This window comes from Brachyistius frenatus, unplaced genomic scaffold (assembly GCF_029030835.1).
Source record: "Brachyistius frenatus isolate BFR_SWC_R1_liver_20210118 unplaced genomic scaffold, ASM2903083v1 Contig_113, whole genome shotgun sequence".
In the NCBI taxonomy this organism is placed as follows: Eukaryota; Metazoa; Chordata; class Actinopteri; family Embiotocidae; genus Brachyistius; species Brachyistius frenatus.
Window position 1 is genome coordinate 257719 of NW_027210712.1, and position 11795 is coordinate 269513.

Genomic DNA, 11795 nt, shown 5'->3' on the forward strand with positions numbered 1-11795 from the left:
TATGAAACCCACACAAAACAAAGCTGATGATAAAAGGGCTTTTTAGGATCTCTTGCTCACATACATATAACATCAGACCACAGTTGACGAATCATTGTACTTCTATATCTTTTGTGACAGTTTAGAAATTAACATGGCAGATGGTGGTGGTAACTACAACCTCCATTAAAATGCTAACAAATGAAGACAAAAAAAAGATAAATAAATAAGCAGCTGGTGTTATGCGAGCTTCACTTTTATCATAACATTTTCATTTTCATCAGCTCAAACATCATCTCCCATCACATCTTCCCCATTAGACAACTGAAAGCCAAATACGAGGTGAATACATAATTTAAACACCTCATTAAATTCATTTTTGAAAAATGATTTGATGTTGATTATTCATCTTAGGAAAATGGATTACATCATCGACAATTACTGCTGTCTGGCTTGAGTTATTACTACGGGTTCGAGAGGGGTCAGGTCAACGTAATAACTTTAGCTAACGTTGTCAGACAATTACACCAAGAGTCTGAGCCAGTCAGTGGCAAAAATAAAAAGCACTTTTAGTAGACATACATTGATGGGGTGCAATTGTCCCAAAGTGTGACCTTACAGCCCGTTTTGCAGCTGCAGGCTGAAGAGCTTTCACTCGACACTGGACCAATTTCAAAAACTGATGTCCCCATTAGTCACATCAACCAAAAATGATGGGCCAATAGGCTTCAGGTTGAAAAATAAAGTCAAGTTTAAACATCAACTTGCACCAAAGATGTCACTGTACATTTCTGGGGAAGCATTTTGAAGCTTCGCTTTGTGTTTATTTCTTGATACCTTTACTGTTACAACAGTCAAAAAATGAAGGCAAAAGTGTTTGATTTTGGGGTGGATACAAGACGACATGTCTGTTACTGTTTCATGTCTGTTTCTGTTTCTTGACATATTTTGAAACATCATCTCGCGTTAATTCAATTTTAATTATACTGCGCCAAATTACAACAAAACTATTCTCAGGGCACTGTACAGTATTGCTAATATTCTGTTTTAAGGACTTTATTATGTAGAGAGACACCAACAACTGACCGTAACAAGACCAAAAACTGGAAGCAAAAACTCTCCTTTAACAGGAAGAAAACTTCCAACGGCGCCAACGAAAGCCTCCACTTTAAGAGGAAGGAAACCTCCAACAGCAAGAAGTAAAAACGCTCCTTTTAACAGGAAGAAACCTCCCGTGGACGGCTATCTGCCTCTGTTGTCTAATTGTTTCCTAACACTGCAGTTATGGACAGGATCACTGTGGCAATAATCAAAAATGTAAAATGTATTATTGACAAATATGATTGTTTTGATCTCGAATAGCTGAACGTACTGCCACACACATACGTACATTATATATGTCATACAGACACCAGATTCTGTAAAGATATCACGCATACATGCCTCTATATACACGAGCGCACACGCACACGCACACACACACACAAACAAAAACAAACAAAACCGCAATGGAATATAACAAGTGTGTCTTTGTCTGCAAAACAGTTTTGTTGTCAGACAAAATAGCTGAGCTGATGTTGTTGCCGTTGTAATTACACTTGGGCTCACAGGGAGCCGCTGGTTAAGCTCTTACAAGCCAAGAGTGAAAGCTGAGGGGAAACACAGACATCAGAACAACAAGAAACTGTCACACCGCAATGTTGTTACAAAGAGAAGCTCAGAGAGAGGGTGTAGGGGGAAATCACAACCGTCGCCACGCAACATTATTAAACCAAGCCAGCGAGAAACAGAAAGTGCAAGTGAAATCTACAAAGGAGGGGAAAACAAAGCGGCGAGTTTTCAGTGAAAGCGACAGACGACTCCTGCTTTTATGCAACGTCGCCGCTATTCGAGAGCGTTTTGGAGGAGCAATTTCGTACGGCAGATGTTCGTCTTCGCGTTAATATAATTTGAATTGAAATGAGCAAGTATGAAAAATCTCCAGGATTTTGCAGATGTGTCGGTGAAAACCTCGAATCAAATGTATCAGTCGTTACGCCTGATTTCCCTTTCCAGACACATTTCTGATATTACATTTTGAGGGCGAGATGGTTGGATCTTTCGACAAAACAACCTTTCAATCGAATGCTTTTCTTTTTCGTGAGACTATTACTCATTAAAAAGCTGAGAACGATCCATCCAAACAGCAGGGAACATATGTTAACTGGCTTCTTCCAGGCCAGTCTGGATTTATAATTGGAATACGTATGGGGCACATAAATGGACTTTAATCTTGTAGTTAAAAGACAAGGGTAGATACAAACAGAAAGGAAGTTTGTCCCATACTCAAATTATGTTTAAATATTCAATGCTGTGTTTGAGTTTCTCAGGTAAATGAGATCCTTGTGAGGACATATTAGCGTCCTTGTAACACTAGCTTCAGACTCTGATTGCTGGCACTCCTTGATTATAGTTGAGAGTCACTTCTGCTTCTAGTAGTCTCCGAAAAGTGTTCCTCTCAGAAGGCTGTTACTGATGGTGCTGGGGTAGATTATGTGTGTGTGTGTGTGTGTGTGTGTGTGTGGGGGGGGGGGGATAGTGGTGTGGTAATGACCCCAGGATGAGGTGGGATGGGTAAGGGAGGGATATACTCTGAGAAAGTATGAGGAGAATTGCATTACAAAAGAGAGCAAAGCCCTTATTATCTCTTCATCCCCATCTTGATGTAATGATTTTAATTAACCGTCACCTTCGTTAAGTCTACTCCAGCATTATACTTTTTGCGATGGGAAGTTTGGCTTTGACATGATTTTTTTTTTTTGGGCACCCTTGAGAATTGCATCTGCACATTTCTGATGTTTTCATGTGGGAGGTTGACACGGTCGTAGGTCACGCACGTGCAACGCTTCGCTGTGTTCATTCTACAGGGAAAATGTGGACTTTTTTTTTCTTTCTTTCTTAGGAACCCCCAAAAAATCCATACATCCCATTTACGAAGGGTTCACTGAGCGGTGTTACTCGATCATATTTTTTATAGATATAAGATAACTGTGTTTCTCCAGCTAAACTCCCAGTCTGTGCAGTGGATTTTATTGTGAATGCTCCAAGTAATAATCTGAATTGTCCTTTGCCTTTTTCTGCTCGACTCTCCAAGGCCGCTGCAACGCGGCTTGTGTCTGCACTTGACATTACACGGCATTGACCCGAGTCAGATCGGCGAGGCAGCTACATATTACTGCGCCCGTCATTGCGGTGACCTTGTCAGCGAGTTTTTCGAGGGTGTACAGACGCAGCTGCTCGTGTGTCCTCAGCCGATCTATACGAGTAATTAAGGATCAGAGCTGGCGATTACCTGCCCGTGATCAATAACACGCCCAGTCATATCCTTTTTACCGCAGGCGGCAAAAACACACGCAGACACACACATAGTGCAGCGGTGCCGCTTTGACTTGATGTTGAGATCAAGATGAAACTCTCAGCTGCGCACAGGTTCCTGCTCCTCCACGGATATAAGGATGAACTCATCTGTCCAGGTAGGTAGGTAGGTATTTACTTTGTTAATCCCCGAGGGGAATTTTTTTTAATTTCTATGTAAATGTATTAAAGTCTATGTAACAGAAGATAATGACATCCCCAACAGTTAATTGCATATGTAGATAGATCACTTGTGTACTGTCCAAGCTGCTATGCCCTGCATGATCTGCTTTTGCAATAAAAAAAAAAATAAAGATAAAAAAAAAAAAAAAATGAACCTGACTGAGCATAACTACCTTCATCATGTTTCATTTTATTTAATAAATAGATTGTTTATTTTCCCCCCAAGGGCTACTGGCTCAGACCAGCACTCATTAAAGCTTCTTCATGCAGGATGTCAATTATTAATTCTTTCATTTATGACCATCTATTAGAATGCATGGCTCATAGCACACAGGAGAGACTGTGGCAGGCTTTGTGAATAAATTTCCAGAGAACAAACGGTTTTCAATAAAAGGAACTTTTGCCCTTTGAAAAAGCCTTTCATGACACGGCCCCTCTTGTTGCATGCCCGTTGAAAAATAAGACGGGATGTAAGATGGCTTCTTTTCTAATTGATGATGACCCATTGCGATGCGAATGGCACACAGGAACCGAGGGGAGTTTGTTTCAGTCGTGGGGGAATCACAGAACAATGCATGAACAAGGCATTTTGCACCGGTTGGATGAGGCAGCTCCCTAATGTGTACACATAAATATGTAAGAGGTACGTGTTGCGGAAAGACAGCATAATACTGAACCCCCCCGAAGGCAAACGTCTTGCTGACGAGGGCTCAATGTCAACGTCAAATGTAACAGTTAAATTTTTTCGTACAGCGGAGTTGATGAATTTCCTTCCGTCAGACCAGTGAAATATACTCACCTGTTGGATGCTGCAACGTTTTTAGATTCCTGAATCAACACCATCACATCTCTGCTGAGCTCAGCGATTCAGTTTTTGTATCATGTTCACTGACTAGATCGCTAGTTGGGAACGCCACTCACAACTTTGCAGACATGACTAAGAATAGAGACATTATCTTCATGCATAGCTACACCCATGCAAAATAGCAGCAGGGCAAATGGCAACTAAAGTGGAGACAAACGTGGATGGGATTGATAAAGCTGTACTTTTTTGTTGGAAGTCAATTAACAGAAGCAAAAACCTTAAAATTGACATATTTCTGTGATCAAAGTGGAAACTGTAATCTAGCAGCTACTGTGTCAGATCAAAATTATGTTGGAAAGACAAATACAACGACTGACTAATCAGGGCAAAACACACAGATAATTGAGCGAGAGTTGGATGTCTTGAAACCATTAAGACGATTAGATCACTTTTAAATATAAAAGAAACAGATCGTGAATGAGGAAGCGAGGGAGGATCTCCAGACAAATGAGCACTCGTCATTTCAACACAGCTCCGAGATTAAAGAGCCGTACGGTCCCGGAAAGAGAATAATAGAAAATTAACCTTAATGACACTAACGAGAAACGACAGCGTCCAAGAGAGACGCACACGGGCCAATACAGAGATTGCATTAAATCAGGTGAGGCTGGTGGGGTCGGAAGGAATCTAATTAGCGGACTATCATTTCCAATGAGAGGATTTCCTCAATAATTCAGACCTGGTCAGCTCTGGTCGAATAAAGCAACTCTCCGTTCGCACCATCGACGGCAACGTCTCACAATAAAGCGCTGATCCTGAAACCATCCAAATCCATTCTCCAAATGGCCACAAGTGCAAAGAGCAGCAGTTTACAGTATTACAGTACCCCTGGCAAGGAAACGCATGGTTAACCTCTTCACCTCTGCTCACTCATCACCCACACACACACACACACACACACACAAATAATAATTTCCCTTCACCCCTCTTTGCTCGTTTATTTTCACCATTTCTCTTTTCACCTTCTCTTCCTGCTTTCTCTCTCGGTAATGGTAAAATTAAGTGGGGAAGACTAAACAGGCATCGTCATTAAAATATCCATTAAGACCAAATGAGAGACAAAACAATAAACTGCTCGGCACTGATGTATTCAGCCAGCGTCTCGCACTTATCGACTCCGGGGAACGCTCACATTTGGCCATTGTTTTTCATTTGTTAGTTTAGTTACAAAAAATAACCAACGTCACACAAGCAATTTTCTGAGTTGTATTCACAATATATTCCCACTTTCTTTCAGACTTTTCTTCTCGGTTTGCTTTTGTTCGTCAGCACGTCTCAACTAGATGTATAAATAATCAAAGCTCAGGAGAGTTTCGGTTGATTCGAACGCGCTAATAAAAGGGCTTTCACAACTTTGTGGGAGGAAATCAGGTATTATGATGGCAGACATCCAGCTAATGTGGGACTCCATTTTTAACTCCTCGCACTGTCTTTAAACTGGCTTTTTGTTGCCTAATCTGAACTATCTGTTAGCCGACAGATCACAACATACCAACCCAGTATCACGGCAAAGCGTGAAACACGTCTGTCCACTACAGCAAAACGTGAGATAGCTACGCTTGGTGTTGTCTAGGCGTGAAGGTTACACGTTTTGCTGTAGTCGACTGTTGTATCTATTACACGCTTTGCAGGCGTGAAACTTACACGCACATATATGTCTCGTGACGTAGGATCATGTGACCATGGTGTCGCAACTAAAGTCTCGTATACAATGGGCAATTTTTTTTTTTTGCCTTATTAGGAGGTCGAATGGTGGATTGGTGGAGTTAGTTGTTTATTTTTTCCTGACCCCAAACATGGGTTTTTGCTAATGGATTAGTTTTCCTGTAAGTCACATGGTAGAAACCAGGCAGTATGTTTCATTTTCCTGGAAATCGCTGCAGGCCAAAACGTGTAATAGACACGCACGTCAACAGCAGCAAAACGTCTGACTGTCACACCTGGACATCGCCAGCGTAGCTATCTGACGTTTTTTTTCCCCTCCTCTCTCCTTCCTGTCACATGATTCGAAACAGTTCGTGTGTCACTAATTCTGTGGAATACAAACCATTCGGAGTTGGCAGACGGAGTTAGGTGACACCGCGGACTCATCGCTGGGGATTTCCCTTCAGGCGCGCGCACACACACACACACACACACACACACACACACACACACACACACACACACACACACAATTAATTTTCTGGGCTTAACGGGTTAGAAGTAATAGAAACACTCCTCTTTTCACACACACACACACACACACACACACACACACACACACACACACACACACACACACACACACACACACACACACACACACACACACACATACACACACAAAAACACACACACATACACACACAAAAACACACACACAATTAATTTTCTGGGCTTAACACACACACACACACACACACACACACACACACACACACACACACACACACACACACACACACACACACACACACACACACACACACACACACACACACACACACGTATCCTGGGACAGTTGGCTGCCGTTGAAAGCAGCTCTCTTGGCATCATCTGAATCTGTTCACAGCTACTTGACTGATTGTGGCCATGTCTTTTCTGTGTGTTTGTGCGTGTGTGTGTGTTCTTGATTACTTGCAGCCCAGTTTTTTTGGATGAGGTACTTTGTTTTAGTTTTTTTGTACTCCATCATATCAAACATTTGCTACTATATTTAACTGGGAATACGTCACAGTGATTCCTATTTCCAACGTCACAGTGTAATTTAAGCAAGTACACGCTGGAACAACACCAGGATTTACTCAACGTGAGGTGCTGAATAGCCGCTGCTTTTATTTATTTATTTTTTCTCGAAGGATGCCTTAAAACATTTGTGTTTTATTCTTACAGATTCCCTATAGTTTAAATTCCAATTTCCAATCAGGTGTGGTCCTTTGAGATATCTGAGATGTGTACATGGAGTTTGGAGTTTAGACCGTTTAACATTAGAGTTACAATCGACGTTTTATGATTTCAAAGTAACTAGAAAAGGTCAGAACAGAAAAGAGAAAAACAGCTACAAACATTTTTATTAGCTATTGAGAGTACAGATTTAGTACAAATTAGCCGCCTGTTGTATTTAGCTAACCGAGGCCTAAAAAACTGCTTGGATAACCAATCTATCTCGTCAGGCTATTTGCATATATTTACTTAACTATTCACTTTCTAACCTGCCCATTAATGTGTTTCACTGCGTTTGAGTTTAGTCAAACGGTCACCTGCCGCAGTTGCTGGAAGATTTGGCCAAAAATGTAAAACCCCGACTGTTCGCTGTCTCCACTTTTGATTTCATTGTCGCGTAACTTTTTGTGTTGGTTTTTGCAGTTCATCTCTCCATCTGGTATCTTCGACATCTCCCCGTTTCCTCCGTGTGTTTTTCTGTATGTTTACTTTCCGTTTTCCACATTTTCTATTGCAACAGTTTCTCTTTCTTTGCAGTCATATCTCCAACTTGTTTGTCGGTCCAGATAGCCTCTAATAAAGGAAATAAGACAACAGCCCTCCTCTGACTCGCCCTCAAGTTGACAGAAGGTTTTCTAGCTTTCATTCATGATTCATGATTCACAAGTCCTCTGAAAGCCTGTTTGGTTCATAGAACAAGCTTGTCTGTTAGTCAAAGTACTAAGACACAGAAACGGATCACAAGCGATAGAAGGGAAAGCACTTTTAATTCTTTTTATACTTTAATTGGATCGCTTTAGGCCATTTTCTGAAAAATCTGGCTTTTTACATTATTTATACACAAAAAGTTGGTAAAGCACACATTGTCTTTCAGAAAAAGAAAGTACCCTTCTTAAAAATGTTTTATCACGTATGATATTTTAATTAATGTATGCAGAGTAAAGTACGTATTTGCATATTTATCCCCTTTTGCAGTTTCTCTCCAGCAAGTGTCCCCGTTCTGATAAACATCAGAGATTTTAAGGTGCTTTGAAGAATCAGTTTTTCATCTGTGTATGAAATATTTCTGTAAACTATTTATCAACTCTCATATCTTGCAGATTCACTTTCAAAATACCAATTCTTAAATGATACTTCTGATAAATGAGTCCATTTAACCTGCCATGTTGGGTGTGAAGTACCAGAAACTGGTCTGGTTTTTAGGTTGCTTTTTTGAAATCATCGTTGAAGGGTTTGGTAATCCAAATTACTAAAACACACTTCCTCCTTAAATTGGTGGTATCTAGCTATGCTGATAGATTTTTCTGCTGTTATTATTTCATGCGTGCAGATTGATTTGTTTCATTAGTAGTGTTTCCATGTGCCAAAACACTGGAAAGAAAATCCTGAAATTCCTCATTTGTAAAAGCTATGAGACTGGCAGCATGCTTAAAATAACACATGATTTACAAACAGGAAGTGGTCTTCTCGGTTAAGGTCAGACATTTTCTTGACCCAAACCTCCTCCTGGATTTTCACACTCTATAACGAGATTATCCGACTTCCTCTCTTGCCCATGACATGAAGACACCTCGAGAGGTTTCTGGTCACTTGAATCTGAACACAGCGTGTTGTTTAAGAATACCTGCTGAAACCACTGATGTGTTTTTTTTTCTTGGGTGAACAGTCTCAAAAAATGACATCTGAGAAATTCAGCACCAACTGACACACTGCAGTTCGTACAGATGTATTTGAAGTCATTTGATACCCCAAACAAACAGTTTTTATACAAAATTGTTTATGCTTGAGAGATTAACATCTCCAAATTTTGGCACATAAAACCTAAACTGATACTCTCTTTGTTTCTTGGGGGAACTGATTCTTTAATTTACATCTCAAAAGTGGCATATCTATGGCACCAAAGAAAAATAAGTACAAACGAGAGATACTGATAGCAAAAACGATATAGAAAATATTGTTTATGTGTATTCACCTGTGTTTAATATTTAGTTGTATGTGTGGACAGGTGTGTGCGTTCATATCCAGACATGTATGCACGTCTGTGATCTTCCATTAACGGTGTGTTTTTGTTTTCATTGATGAATCCTCCAGCCATGCAGAACTCTGTTAACCCGCGGTGCCATTGGCTCCAGGGGCGCCATGGCGACACAATAAGTAGGATAAATGACACGAGCGCTACCTGCCACTGCACAGCAGGACGGCAGCGAGAAAGAGACGGGAGACAGAGACAGACAGAGAAAGAGTGACAGAGCAGATCAGCAAGAGAACGAGTGCGTTTGGAGAGGAAGATGGAGACAAATGCTGCGGGAATAACAGAGGAGTGATGCTGTGCTGTGTTGGAGAGGTGGAAAAAGACAGATGAGGGGGTGGAAATAGAAAGGAGATCAAGGGAGGACAAGTGTAATGAAGATGTTGGGTAGAGGAGTGAAAGGGAAAAAAAAAAGTGGTTGATGGATATACATCTAGATAATACTGTAATGACCTCTCACAGGAAATTAAAAGTTATGGTATAATTATTTATGTGTGACATTTGTGTCACAGGTGCAAGTGCATGTCATCAGCTCGGTCATTAAAACAAACTGGCTCCCTTTACGCCGGCCATTAATGTGAGTATTAGGATCCGACTATGTCTAAATGAGTTGGAGCTGCCTCGCTCCGACAAAGTATGTTTATACGATTCGAATTCAGTCTCCAAATATTATTTGGTGTCAACATACTTTCATTCACCGGTAACATACCCAGTCAGGGAATTGTTACATTCGTGTACCGATGAGTCGACGGAAGGAACAGGTCAAGGCGGATATCAAAGTGCACAACTTGTTTCGACAGCTCCTGTTGCACGTGAACGAAGGAGGGGGGAGCTTCGACCGCTGAGGAAATACTCCGAGTTAGGTTTACCTTCACCGTCTTCGGTCTCGGACGGTGACGTTTTTGCCCGTCTGAAGTGCAAATGAAAACACCTCGTCCGGCTCATTGATTCGTTGCCGCAGACTTTCCGAAGAGTTTTAACGTCTCCGTTGGCATTTTGGAAAACAAAACTTAATTTGCGACTCTTCGCTCAAGTCAGTGGTGAAAACTCAGACGCCTCATTTTTTGATTGCCTCTTTTGTTCCAAACATCATTTAATCCCATTTCAGTAGACCAAATCAATGTTAAACAATCAAACTTTAATGTCTTTTAGCGAGTGTATATTACACTGATCCTGCACTTTTTATTAAAAAGAAAACAAAGAATAAAATGTGTAACGAATACTTCTCTGCTGAGGGCCCGACTTATCTGATTTTTTGCAGAATTCTTTAAATGAAATCGAGCCTCGAAGGTTTTCTTCGAGCAAACAAACTTGCGTTTGAAATGCATTGATACGTTTCCTATTTTTTTTGTTTTTCATTTTCCAAGCCGATATGTGAACATTTTACAGCTGGCATTACTTCCATCCACATTAAAGCTTCCTTCTCACATTAGTCCAATAGTCAGCTATTAAAATGTCCCAAAGGAATCTGTATCGCCCACGTGCATGAACGCATGCATCCTGGATGGGATGGCAGTCAAACACAAGCCACAAACAACATGGTTAAATGTGCATCTACAGTCTGTTGAGAGTGAATGTTTGGTTCAACGTATCACTCAACAGTTCGGTACACACACAAAAAAAATATCGCAAACGACGAACGCTAATACACGAAAAAAGGACGGCGGTGTCAGTCACGCCGTAAACGGGATGTCACATTCAGTGCGAAAAAGGACTCAGCAGGAAGTATAATAGACTGCAGCTCAGCAAACACTTTTGACGTTAAGTAGATGTCAAAGGGACGGCCTGTACCAACACCGAGAGCCTTTGTAAATATAGTAGCAGAATGCAAGCCGAGACGGCGACTGCAGTCGCTCGCATCTGCCAAATGAACAGCTTCAGGATATCAGCACCGCCGCAGAGCAGTTCAAAAGACACTCCCCCAAAACTATTTGAATCAGATTTCCCTTTCATCTTTCAAGTTATATTACACAAAACATTAAGATTGTTGTTGCAACAGCCTGTCTCTGTCTGTCAGATGCTTTCTGAGGGAGAATGTACCTGTCACTCTTTATAAATACAGAAAACAACCCTGTTTTTTTTGTTTTTTTACAATGGAGCATTCGGCTCGCACACTGAGGTGCACTTTAATCAATCAATCAATCAATCAGTCTGTCTATCTATATTCCATAATAACCTTCAAGCATATTGTAATTCAAGTGCCCTGAGAGAACACTGAACTTCCTCACCCTCCTGTTGGTTTTCTATTTAGGCTTCAGTAAATCTAGCCTTTAATTTGAGACTTTAATTCAATTCAATTTTATTTATAAAGCGCCAAATCACAACACAGGTTATTTCAGGGTGTTTAACACAGTAAAGTCCTTTATAACAGAACTTTACAACATCAGACAGAGGAACCCAACAGTTCAACAATTCTCACGT